At 38.8% G+C, this 12,455-nt stretch overlaps 1 non-coding gene and 1 pseudogene across 1 annotated transcript; one reads left to right on the plus strand and one right to left on the minus strand.

The window, feature by feature from the left end:
* Nucleotides 1–12,455, plus strand: part of LOC141312754 (uncharacterized) — a 249,274-nt pseudogene that overhangs the window by 205,302 nt on the left and 31,517 nt on the right.
* Nucleotides 485–599, minus strand: LOC141312809 (U5 spliceosomal RNA). Its single transcript, XR_012349310.1, has one exon. It is a non-coding gene; the product is annotated as a U5 spliceosomal RNA (small nuclear RNA).

Raw genomic sequence — 12,455 nt, forward strand, 5'->3', positions numbered from 1 at the left:
CCCTTTTTTTTCAATTCGGACGGCCGGCACCACCAGATGTGAGCCAGTGGTGCGCCGTGATCGTATAGTGGTTAGTACTCTGCATTGTGGCCGCAGCAACCCCGATTCGAATTCAGGTCACGGCAGGCTTTTTGTTCACTGAGCTCCTTTCTGCCACCTCCATTTTTCGTACGGGTGCGGTGCCAGTTAAACTATACCAACAACGCAGGCAGCAGAGGCTGGCTTTCGGGGTCAACAAAGAAGGCTCGAAGTGCACGAGTCACTGATGGGGCCAAAAGAGCGGAAGCCATCTTTGTTTGATCCCGTCCAGGGTTTGTATCCCGTCATGGACGAGAGAACGCTGTCTTTCCATGCTGGCTAAAGAAATTTGAAGCCACGAAGCTGGAAGCGCAAAGGCTGCAAACACAGACCATGACGAGGCGCGCGTCGTTCCACTGCACGCTGGCGGGTGGTCAGATTGACTCTGCTCTTGACACTATAGTGTAGCTCTGCTGTGAGCAGAGCCCCCAAAAATACAGGTCACTCGCAAAGGTTCCCCTCCACGGAAATCTTTAGTAAAAGGTGAAAGATTTATGCGCTGATGACGAGAAACTCGAGATGTGTCTCTATGCCCTTGGACCTGTGCGCTGAACCACTACGCTCACCAAGGGTAATCTAGGGTGCCGACACCTGCCAACATGATTTTCGTCACTCCCCTCACTCCAAATGGGAGAAGTAAAAGTTACGAAAGTCCCTTCCCTCACCCAGTATTCACAAACCCGATCAAGGTAATGTCATCTCTTTTTTCATGCCCCCGTATTAGAGGCCAAAAAAAATATTAAATGAAATAAAGCGGTCCAAATAATGACCCACTGTAATGTGTAGCATTCAAGATATTGAGAGACTTTAGCTCGTGGCGGGTCAATCTCGTATTTCTTGGAGTAGGGGCTCGTTTTGGCAAGTTGGGTGCAGTCGCGTGTGCTGGAAGCGAAGAACAGCAAGCGCATGTACCTTCCAGCGATCAGCCAGCTGAACAATTCCTAACATTTCCTAACAAGATTTGAATACTTCCGAACGTTGTCTGAACATTTCTGAACGAAGTCCGAACTAGGTGCATACTCCTTTGTAACTACAACCGAACAGGTCCTAATGCAAATCCTAAAGCTTCGAACAAGTGGGGCAAAGCAGCCAATCAATTCCTACCGAGAGGAAAGAGCTAATCGGTCATCAATCTCGCTGCTGATTGGCTGAATGAGTTTTGTGACATTCCAGCTGTTTACTGGACATCTGCTAACCGGAGATCGAAGATAAGCAAGATTATCAAATTACAAATCCGTAACACTAATGTTAACCTATTTGTTCAAACATCAAATTATGATTTTATTCCGATCGGTGCATGCTTGCGTACCAAAGTAAGCTAACTTAAAACTGACGTGTATCAGTTATCGCTAGCTAATGCTAATTAACCCTTTGATGCATAACATGGGTCATAAGTGACCTGACTGAGTTTTTATTTTCGATATTTTTGCAAAAATGTTATTTCATCATTCAGTATTCCAAGTATTCAGTCCCTGTTATTTCAGTCATGGCTGAGTGATTCTTTTCTGAATGTATGTTAATCATTTATTATTTCAGGTAATTATTATATAACTAGTTTTTAATTTAAAGTGAGTTCAGTCCTCAGACGAGAAAGAACGACGGCGCGTAAGTGTCTACTTTAATACTATTTCGCTAGGCGGTCGTTACTTAGAGTTGCTGCTAAAAGCACTTTGTTGTTTCTGTTTAATTACTTATTCCTAAGTATTAATTTTAAGCCGCTGTTCTCTTAAGCACTCTGTAGTTTCTATTCACTTATTGGTTAATATTAAATTTGAGCAGCTTCTAAAAAGCACTCTGTAGTTTCTATTTACTTATTGGTTAATATTAAATTTGAGCTGCTTCTAAAACGCTCTCTGTAGTTTCTATTTACTTATTGGTTTATATTAAATTTGAGCAGCTTCTAAAACGCACTCTGTAGTTTCTATTTACTTATTGGTTAATATTAAATTTGAGCTGCTTCTAAAACGCACTCTGTAGTTTCTATTTACTTATTGGTTAATATTAAATTTGAGCTGCTTCTAAAATGCACTCTGTAGTTTCTATTCACTTATTGGTTAATATTAAATTTGAGCTGCTTCTAAAACGCACTCTGTAGTTTCTATTTACTTATTGGTTTATATTAAATTTGAGCAGCTTCTAAAACGCACTCTGTAGTTTCTATTTACTTATTGGTTAATATTAAATTTGAGCTGCTTCTAAAACGCACTCTGTAGTTTCTATTTACTTATTGGTTAATATTAAATTTGAGCTGCTTCTAAAACGCACTCTGTAGTTTCTATTTACTTATTGGTTTATATTAAATTTGAGCAGCTTCTAAAACGCACTCTGTAGTTTCTATTTACTTATTGGTTAATATTAAATTTGAGCTGCTTCTAAAACGCACTCTGTAGTTTCTATTTACTTATTGGTTTATATTAAATTTGAGCAGCTTCTAAAACGCACTCTGTAGTTTCTATTTACTTATTGGTTAATATTAAATTTGAGCTGCTTCTAAAACGCACTCTATAGTTTCTATTTACTTATTGGTTAATATTAAATTTGAGCAGCTTCTAAAATGCACTCTGTAGTTTCTATTCACTTATTTGTTAATATTAATTTTGAGCTGCTTCTTAAAGTACTCTGTTGTTCTATTTAGTTATTCGTTTGTTTTATTTACATCTATTCACTGTTAGAAAAGGAGTGTTCTTCTGTTATTTGTCCTGCGATTCTTTTGCTTTAAATTCTAGTTTTTATTGCAATCATTAAAATTGATAACTGAGAGTACGGCCAAGGGTAGCTTTTGTTTTTGTCATATCGTTCCCTTCTGGAGCTATTACAAGTGCGAAGCTGTTGCTTTTGAGTTTCGATTGAGCCATTTTGCGTGCGGGCGAGACATTTGCGGCTGACTGAGCCTAGGAGGCGTGGCTAGCGAGAATACTGCTTAAATAGTTTGCTTACTTTCCATACTGCGGGAAAGTGAGTTCAGTCCTCAGACGAGAAAGAACGACGGCGCGTAAGTGTCTACTTTAATACTATTTCGCTAGGCGGTCGTTACTTAGAGTTGCTGCTAAAAGCACTTTGTTGTTTCTGTTTAATTACTTATTCCTAAGTATTAATTTTAAGCCGCTGTTCTTTTAAGCACTCTGTAGTTTCTATTCACTTATTGGTTAATATTAAATTTGAGCAGCTTCTAAAACGCACTCTGTAGTTTCTACTTACTTATTGGTTAATATTAAATTTGAGCTGCTTCTAAAACGCACTCTGTAGTTTCTATTTACTTATTGGTTAATATTAAATTTGAGCTGCTTCTAAAACGCACTCTGTAGTTTCTATTTACTTATTGGTTAATATTAAATTTGAGCAGCTTCTAAAACGCACTCTGTAGTTTCTATTTACTTCTTGGTTAATATTAAATTTGAGCAGCTTCTAAAACGCACTCTGTAGTTTCTATTTACTTATTGGTTAATATTAAATTTGAGCAGCTTCTAAAACGCACTCTGTAGTTTCTATTTACTTATTGGTTAATATTAAATTTGAGCTGCTTCTAAAACGCACTCTATAGTTTCTATTTACTTATTGGTTAATATTAAATTTGAGCAGCTTCTAAAACGCACTCTGTAGTTTCTATTCACTTATTCGTTAATATTAATTTTGAGCTGCTTCTTAAAGTACTCTGTTGTTCTATTTAGTTATTAGTTTGTTTTATTTACATCTATTCACTGTTAGAAAAGGAGTGTTCTTCTGTTATTTGTCCTGCGATTGTTTTGCTTTAAATTCTAGTTTTTATTGCAATCATTAAAATTGATAACTGAGAGTACGCTCCAAGGGAAGCTTTTGTTTTTTTTCATATCGTTCCCTTCTGGAGCTATTACAAGTGCGAAGCTGTTGCTTTTTGAGTTTCGATTGAGCCATTTTGCGTGCGGGCGAGACATTTGAACTCACAAACCCTATGCTGCTGACTTCAATTCACTTCTAGCTTCATTTGATCTACAACGTGTTATCACTACATGCACTCATAAATCTGGCAACCAACTTGATCACATTTACATGCGAAATTGTATTTCAGACAACATTGTGGTCAAACCCCTACACATCTCTGACCACTTCTTCATTACATTTGACCTACATCTTGCTACTTGTGCACTCCCAACCCCTCTACCTGTTACTTTCAGAAGAAACCTACGCTCTCTCTCACACTCCCATCTTTCTTCTTTAGTATCCTCCTCCCTTCCCTCTCCTACTCACTTCTCATCCCTGGACACTAATGCAGCAACTGACACCTTATGCTCCACTCTCACCTCCTGTCTAGATGCTATATGCCCTCTCTCCTCCAGGCCAGCACGATCTGCTCCGACAACCCCTTGGTTATCCGATGTTCTTCGTGAGCATCGTTCCAAACTTAGGGCAGCCGAGAGAAAATGGCACAAATCTAAGGATCCATCCGACCTCAGTATGTATCGGTCTATGCTCTCATATTTCGCTACCCAAGTACATACAGCCAAATCTTCATACTTCCACAACAGGATCAACAATTCCCCGGACGCACGCAACCTTTTCAAAACATTTAATACACTGCTTTGTCCCCCTCCACCACCTCCCACAACTTCTATAACAGCTGATGATTTCGCCACATTTTTCACAGGCAAAACTACATCGATCAATAATAAGTTCTCAGCTCCACACATACAGGAACTAAAATTGACCACAATCACGGCTGGAACCCCCCACTTCTCCTTCTGTCCTTGCTCAGAGGCAGAAGTAACCAAACTTTTCCTCTCCAGCCATCCGACGACATGTCCTTTAGATCATATCCCCTCACACCTTCTCCAAGCAATCTCCCCTACAATCCTACCGGCGCTCACACACATCATCAACACATCTTTTCTCACAGGCACTTTTCCCACTACATTTAAGCAGGCCCGGGTAACCCCGCTGCTCAAAAAACCTACACTTAACTCTTCACTCATAGACAACTACAGACCTGTCTCCCTCCTTCCATTCATAGCAAAAACACTGGAACGGGCTGTTTTCAACCAGCTATCCTTATTCCTCTCACAGAACAATCTACTGGACTCTAACCAATCAGGGTTCAGAAGCGGCCATTCAACTGAGACTGTGCTACTGTCTGTCACTGAAGCCTTGCGGACGGCAAAAGCTGAGTCCAAATCATCGGTACTCATCTTGCTGGACCTATCTGCAGCTTTTGACACTGTGAATCACCAGATCCTCCTGTCCACCCTCTCAATGCTGGGTATTACAGGGACTTCACTTCACTGGTTCAAATCCTACCTCTCTGGTAGGTCTTTCAGAGTGGCCTGGGGAGGCGAGGTATCCAAAACTCATCAACTGGTCACTGGGGTTCCTCAGGGTTCAGGTCTTGGACCTCTCCTCTTCTCCATATACACTACATCTCTGGGCCCCATCATACAGGCACATGGCTTCTCCTACCATTGCTATGCTGATGACACACAGCTCTATCTTTCTTTCAAACCAGACGATCCATCGGTAGCTGCACGGATCTCAGGTTGCCTGGCGGATATCTCTGCATGGATGAAGGAACACCATCTACAGCTCAATCTAGCAAAGACGGAACTCCTTATCTTTCCTGCCACTCCATCGTTACAGCATGACTTCTCCATCCAGTTAGGTTCATCAACAATTACCCCATCAACTTCAGCCAGAAATCTGGGTGTTATCTTTGACAACCAACTGACTTTTATAGACCACATAGCTAAGACCGCTCGATCTTGCAGGTTTGCATTGTACAACATCAGAAAGATCAGGCCCTTTCTAACAGAGCATGCTACACAACTCCTCGTCCAGGCCCTGGTCATTTCCAGGCTGGACTACTGCAATGCTCTTTTAGCTGGTCTTCCAGCATGTACAATCAAGCCTCTACAAATGATTCAGAATGCAGCAGCACGACTGGTCTTCAACGAGCCCAAAAAGGCCCATGTTACACCTCTCTTCATATCCCTGCACTGGCTACCGGTTACAGCGTGCATCAAATTCAAGACACTGATGCCTCCATTCACTACTACACATCTACACTCCTTCCAGAAGCCTGAGATCCTCTAGTGAAAGACGCCTCATTGTACCACCACAGAGAGGTATTAAATCACTGTCTAGAACATTCTCGTTCAATGTCCCTGCCTGGTGGAATGATCTTCCCACCCCTATCCGGAATGCAGACTCCTTAACAGCTTTCAAACGACTGCTGTAAACCCATCTTTTTCGACACTATCTGACTCAATAAAAAAAAAAATCCCTTCTAGCCTGTTTTTCCTCTCTTTCTTGATCTTCTCCTTCTAGCCTGCACTCTTCTAACAACGCCTGACATATGGTATTTTTGAACACTTCCTATGTTGATCTGCCTCCTTAGGATGAATCACTTGTTGTATTCCCAATTGTAAGTCGCTTTGGATAAAAGCGTCGGCTAAATGAATAAATGTAAATGTAAATGTAAATGTAATTTCCACAAATCGTTGTTCATTTTCCTTTCATCCTTTATATAAATCACAGTTTTTGTAGTTTTACATGAAAATCTATTTGAACATTTTTGCAAGTAGAAACTTATTTACTGCAGAAAATAATTAACCTGCCATAGTTTTTTACCACTTAACATGTCTTGCATGGTTTTTTTTTTATATTTGATGCACAGTGTTGGGGAGGTTACTTTGGAAATGTAATAGATTACAGATTACAAATTACCCTATTTAAAATGTAATAAGTAGTGTACCTTTTCAATTACTTTAGAAAAGTAAAGTAACTGATTACATCTGATTACTTTTTGATTACTTTTAAGTTTCTAATGGATATTTTCAACTAAATCATTTTCAAGCATTTATATCAAGCAGGTGTGACCTTACAGTAGTTTACTGTTAGAATTTCAAAATCTTTCATCACTTGAATTAAGATTATATTAATTTAATTTTAAAGTACAGCCATCACAAAACCAGACCTTATAACAAACAATTGTTTAATGTTGTTACAAAATCAAAATTTTGCATAGCTATGCCAGGACACACTGACAAGTAACAATGCCTTGAAAAACTTAAATCTTAAAAAAAGATTTCTCTAAATATCTAAATTATCTATTTAAAATAATAGATAATTTATAAACTTAAATGAGAACATGGCTCCTACATAATTATTTTTAGTTATATTTAAGAGAAAACACAATTCTAGATTATAATAATGTAGTAAAAACACGTTTTTTTCTTCTGACTGATATAATATTTTTTTTTTACAAATCTGCATACTATTATAATTTTTTTTACCACTATGTGTGAAGGGAAATCATTATACCATACAGGGCTAATAATTATTTCTCACTAACAGAAGAAAGAATAGATTCTAGAATAGATACTGCCAAATCCAAACAGACTCCATCATTGAAGCTGTGTCATAAAATCCATGGTATTGTTTTTTTTTTTAAATAAAGTTACATTTCATCTAAAACACTGCTTAGATTCAGTGACCAACTGGGGCGCTTCACTAGATAATAGCTCGATTTTGCAAAACAAAATGGGACAAACTAATTGAGAGATTTGTCCACTAGGTGGCACGTTAGGTCAACATCGATCATTACAGAGAAAAGTTTCAAGCCCTTGAGAAAAATAGATCTATATTATTCGAAAATAAACTAAACTGCAGCGGATTTTCATCCTTCAAATCATTAGTCACGTTTCAGCTGAAAATCACGCAGTAGTCTAAACACTGATTTTACAAATTACACTCAAAATTAAAATGGGTTAATCTGATAAAATCGCAAGTTAGATCTGACATTACCAACCTTATTCAAGGAGAAAAAATTTGATTTTTTTGTGAAAGGGTTCATAAATACAAGTGTGTCTGGTAAAGGCAGCTAGCAGGCTAGCTAATTTGTTATGAATGTTTTAAATATTAGTCTCCAACACACAAAGGGGACGATGAACGCGCTGACAAAGAGGATTAACCTAATTGGCAGACGTGGTGCACCCCAAATTCAAACCAATCAAAAGCATCAGAATAGCACCGCTTTAATAAATGGCCTTAGCAGAAGGCATCGTGCATATCAAAAACAGGCAAAGCAACAGATTAATATTATTCAACATATCCCAGATTTTTAAAGAAAATTTTTAGATGAACCCCATTTGTAATCTTCTAACTGTAATTTAATTACACATTTTTCTAAGTAACTTTAACGAATTACTGTTACATTTATTTTGTAATTAAATTACGTAACGGCGTTACATGTAACTAGTTACTCCCCAACACTGACCATCCAATTAATATTAAAATCACCAGACATCATACATTCACAGCAGTTATCAAGAGTAGAAAGAAGATTCTTCAGTTCATTATAAAACTTTGCATCATGACATGGAGGATTATAAAGCACTACTATGTTAAATGTCATATTTGGAGAAAGAATAACATTTAATCCCAAGCACTCCATGTTCACCTTCAATTCAAATTGTAAACATCTAAAATGCTCCCTTATATAAATAAAAACAACACCACCCCTTCCACTGACCCTATCTCTCCTATAACAAGTATATCCTGGTACATTAATTAGGTCAAAGAACATTAAGATTCAACCAAGTCTCAGATATACATAAAAAATCCAAATTGGAATCAATAAGTAAATTCTGTATCTGATCTATTTTTGGTCATATACTTCTTATATTTATATGTCCTCCCAGTATTCCTTTAAGTTTATTCCCAGAGTTCCAGATGACTTTAGCATGATTCACAGTTTGAAAGAGTCTTGACTTCTTCTGTTTCAATATTGCATTTAATTTATTGCATGCCTTTTAGCCCTCGTAAAACTCTGTTGGCATTTGTCCATTATTGCAGACGGGCCATTACGGTAATGACAATTAACTGTAACTGGCATATAAGGATTAATGTGAGGCATAGAACTCACCTCAGTGTCCATGTAAGTGATCTCAGATTGATCAAACACTACAGGTTCTTTTCAAAAAAATTTGCATATTGTGATAAAGTTCACTATTTTCTTTAATGTACTGATAAACATGAGACTTTCATATATTTTAGATTCATTACACACAACTGAAGTAGTTCAAGCCTTTTATTGTTTTAATATTGATGATTTTGGCATACAGCTCATGAAAACCCCAAAATTTAAAAAAATTAGCATATTTCATCCGAGCAATAAAAGAAAAGTGTTTTTAATACAAAAAAAGTCAACATTCAAATAATTATGTTCAGTTATGCACTCAAAACTTGGTCGGGAATCCTTGTGCAGAAATGACTGCTTCAGTGCGGCGTGGCATGGAGGCAATCAGCCTGTGGCACTGCTGAGGTGTTATGGAGGCCCAGGATGCTTCGATAGCGGCCTTAAGCTCATTCAGAGTGTTGGGTCTTGCGTCTCTCAACTTTCTCTTCACAATATCCCACAGATTCTCTATGGGGTTCAGGTCAGGAGAGTTGGCAGGCCAATTGAGCACAGTAATACCATGGTCAGTGAACCATTTACCAGTGGTTTTGGCACTGTGAGCAGGTGCTAGGTCGTGCTGAAAAATGTAATCTTCATCTCCATAAAGCTTTTCAGCAGATGGAAGCATGAAGTGCTTCAAAATCTCCTGATAGCTAGCTACATTGACCCTGCCCTTGATAAAACACAGTGGACCAACACCAGCAGGTGACATGGCACCCCAGACCATCACTGACTGTGGGTACTTGACACTGGACTTCAGGCATTTTGGCATTTTCCTCTCCCCAGTCTTCCTCCAGACTCTGGCACCTTGATTTCCGAATGACATGCAAAATTTGCTTTCATACGAAAAAAGTACTTTGGACCACTGAGCAACAGTCCAGTGCTGCTTCTCTGTAGCCCATTTCTTGCACACGCCTGTACACGGTGGCTCTGGATGTTTCTACTCCAGACTCAGTTCACTGCTTCCGCAGGTCCCCCAAGGTCTGGAATTGGTCCTTCACCACAATCTTCCTCAGGGTCCGGTCACGTCTTCTCGTTGTGCAGCGTTTTCTGCCACACTTTTTCCTTCCCACAGACTTCCCACTGAGGTGCCTTGATACAGCACTCTGGGAACAGCCTATTCATTCAGAAATTTCTTTCTGTGTCTTACCCTCTTGCTTGAGGGTGTCAATGATGGCCTTCTGGACAGCAGTCAGGTCGGCAGTCTTACCCATGATTGCGGTTTTGAGTAATGAACCAGGCTGGGATTTTTCAAAAGCCTCAGGAATCTTTCGCAGGTGTTTAGAGTTAATTAGTTGATTCAGATGATTAGGTTAATAGCTCGTTTAGAGAACCTTTTCATGATATGCAAATTTTTTGAGATAAGAATTTTGGGTTTTCATAAGCTATATGCTAAAATCATCAATATTAAAACAATAAAAGGCTTAAACTACTTCAGTTGTGTTTAATGAATCTAAAATATGTTAAAGTCTAATGTTTATCAGTACATTACAGAAAATAATGAACTTTATCACAATATGCTAATTTTTTTAAAGGACCTGTACTGCCACTGCCTTTACTCCTGCTAGACAGCACAGCTCTGCATTTTCCACTTTGTCCAAAATTGGTAACTTCAGCCGCTGCCCAAGTTCACCTGTTGATTCATTAGCCAGCGCCGCGTCTCCATGGACGGACCAGTCCCGTCACCCCTCCGCACCTCCCCAGGCGATCCCCACCGACAGCCAGGGACAGCACACACTCCGGCTCCATCGGGACAAACGCCATCCAGCATCGGAGTCAGGGTAAATTGCGGAGATGTTATAGACAGGGTGACAGTGCTTAATAAAATGTTAAATTGCTCCAATACTTGAACAGGGAAGACACACATATTGGACGATAGAGACCCAACAGAGACAGAATGCACAGACTTTGATTTTAATATAAGGGGTAACTGGGAACACAGGTGCACAGAATGACAAACTGGACTAAAGAAAAGGAACAGGACCAAAAAAGGGCACACAGAAACAGAAACAGGTCCATATTCCTGGCATATCATCCCCCTTCTGGAAGGCGCATCCTTGCTCTGATGGAAAAACAGAAGGAGAAGAATGGATCCTGGGAGGAGCCTGTCTCTGTATGTCCTTGTTAGGGGTGGCACGGTTCACAAAACCCACGGTTCGGTTCGTATTGCGGTTTTAGGGTCACGGTTTTCGGTTCTGTACGGTTCTTGTTTTTATTTTTCATTTTAATATTTAACACTCCAGAAGTTTACTTTGGCATATGAAATGTAGCTTGATTATCCACAATTTAGGATACATTATTAAAAAAAAAAAGTTATATCATGTAGCCTAATCATGCACAAACTGAACTGGACTTGACATTATTGAGACCATCTCTGAGGAAAGCTAGGGGAGATTTGATACAGCAAGAGAGAAGACATTGATGACATGCTTTTCATTTGTTTGACAAAAACAGGACAATGTGTATCTCTACAGGAATTTGTGTGCCTTTTTAGTAGCCTGGCTAACGCCAGACCACGTTATGACTTCGTCATGATTTGTCATGACAGACTAGGCGCGTGAATAAAATCGCGCTGCGCAAGGCAGGATGGGGAAACCCAGGCTACCTTTATAGCACATAAAGACTGAACTGAAGAATTCTCAATTGCTAAAACACTATAACCAGTCTTTTGAACTAAAATTTCAAAACTATAACGCCATTTTTGAAAAAGCACACCCATTTCCCTAAACTATAAACACTATTCCCTGCTTTGACACATGAGTTATATTTGGTGAACTGTTACTTCAAAACTCTACACACAAATCCCTGCATTTCTCAGTGCTTACACCATGTGGTCATTTAGAAAGCACAAGCATTCAATATTGTTCACTCAAGTCTGCGAAGTTTGAGCTCAATTAGCACACAATTACCCAACTGGAAACACTAGGAGTCAAAATTTAGCACACACCAATCAGAACCTTCGATGGAGATAAAAGGAAAAAAGTTTTTCTCAGTCACTTTGGTGCATTTCTCAGATCAGAAATGAAATATACATTTGTGCAGTTTCAGTTGCTATTGTCATGTTGCTCAAAATGTATTATATACTGTAGTTCTCTGTGCAATAGTCTTCCCCCTCAAAACATCAAGTCATTAGCTAATCGTATAAATCATTACCTAAATGCAAAATTTTTGATCTAGTTGTCCTAAACTGTCAATCATATATTCTACACATTTCTATTAGACTTTTTGTAAATTTGCCATGAATTATTCAAGTGAATCTTGACTTTCACTAATGAAGATAATATAGATCAACCAATGATAAAGCAGTTCTCTGAAATAGATCAAAGGTACATCTCATGAACCTTCCATTGGAAAGCATATAGACAGAGGACAACACCGGAGTTACAAATTCTGACAGTGGACTTTCTTATTTTTCTTTTCACCTTTGTGCTTGTTCTTTTTTTTTTCTGTTTCA

Source organism: Garra rufa, unplaced genomic scaffold, assembly GCF_049309525.1.
Source record: "Garra rufa unplaced genomic scaffold, GarRuf1.0 hap1_unplaced_005, whole genome shotgun sequence".
Taxonomy (NCBI): Eukaryota; Metazoa; Chordata; class Actinopteri; order Cypriniformes; family Cyprinidae; genus Garra; species Garra rufa.